This window comes from Papilio xuthus, unplaced genomic scaffold (genome assembly GCF_000836235.2).
Source record: "Papilio xuthus unplaced genomic scaffold, Pxut_1.1 DF826945.1, whole genome shotgun sequence".
Taxonomy (NCBI): Eukaryota; Metazoa; Arthropoda; class Insecta; order Lepidoptera; family Papilionidae; genus Papilio; species Papilio xuthus.
In genome coordinates this window covers 6,946,186-6,946,557 of record NW_013531704.1, presented here as the reverse complement: position 1 = coordinate 6,946,557, position 372 = coordinate 6,946,186, and positions in this window count along the sequence as shown.

The following is a 372-nucleotide window of genomic DNA, read 5'->3' as shown; positions in this document are numbered from 1 at the left end:
TATCTTTAACAAGATAGAGATAACGATATGTTTCGCATTTATAATATTAGTAAGAAGTAAGATAAGTAAGTATGGAATGACTGTGTGAAAGAGGATATGCGTAAGAAGGGGGTAGACTCGGATATGACGGCTGATAGAGATGTATGGAGGAGTAGTACATAAAGTGCCGACCCTCGATAGGGATAAGGGCAGGTTGATGATGATGAGTAAGAAGTAAGATGTATAGTTGCTTTTAAAATTTCTGCAAATTAACCGTAGATCTTAGACTAAAATCCCCGATTAAAACATATTGTTATATCTAACATGTTATAGACAACAGGGATGACGATGTGTTTTAAACGGAGATTTTGGTCTTAGAAAGACACCGTTAAA